This window comes from Triticum dicoccoides, chromosome 2B (assembly GCF_002162155.2).
Source record: "Triticum dicoccoides isolate Atlit2015 ecotype Zavitan chromosome 2B, WEW_v2.0, whole genome shotgun sequence".
Classification (NCBI taxonomy): domain Eukaryota; kingdom Viridiplantae; phylum Streptophyta; class Magnoliopsida; order Poales; family Poaceae; genus Triticum; species Triticum dicoccoides.
The window spans coordinates 782,839,959-782,840,589 of record NC_041383.1 but is presented as its reverse complement, the minus strand read 5'-3'; positions in this window follow the sequence as shown (position 1 = coordinate 782,840,589).

Genomic DNA, 631 nt, shown 5'->3' with positions numbered 1-631 from the left:
GTTCATCCAATCGATCGGCTTCAGTTAGCAGCAGTAGCGAAGGAATCACTCGATCAGGTTCAGTTAACATCCATCGATCGATCGCTCGGGTTCAGTAATGCGTAGCCTGCAGTGCAATCGCTCGGGTTTAGTTAGAGCCCAACGCCTCGCTCGGGTTCAGTTAGAGCCAACGCCTCGCACACACGCGCGTACGTGTATGAGAGAAACGCGCATCGCTCGGCCCCTGACCTCCCACCGTAACTGGGAACTCCCCGAAATTTTCCTCCCCCTCGCTTCTACCATGGTTTTTTCCGTCATGGACGGCCCAAAGAATGTCATGCAGCTGCGTCTCCGGCCCGCCCAGGACAAAAAGCACATTTTCTGTCATGATTTTTTGTCATAGAAGTAGGAGCCCACCACATCTATGATGATACCGGGTTTTGTCACAATTATCATCATAGAAGTGTCATATGTATGACAAAAAAAATTTCGTTCGGTCCAAAATGTCACGGATGTGTCTTTTTTTTGTAGTGATATTGCATGAACTCCTCAAGAAATACAGCCTCTTGTAGGAACGGGGTGTGTGGCCATTCGCACGGCCGTACTTCCGCCGACCTCCGAGGGTGGAGATCACTGTCATAAGACTCCCCAA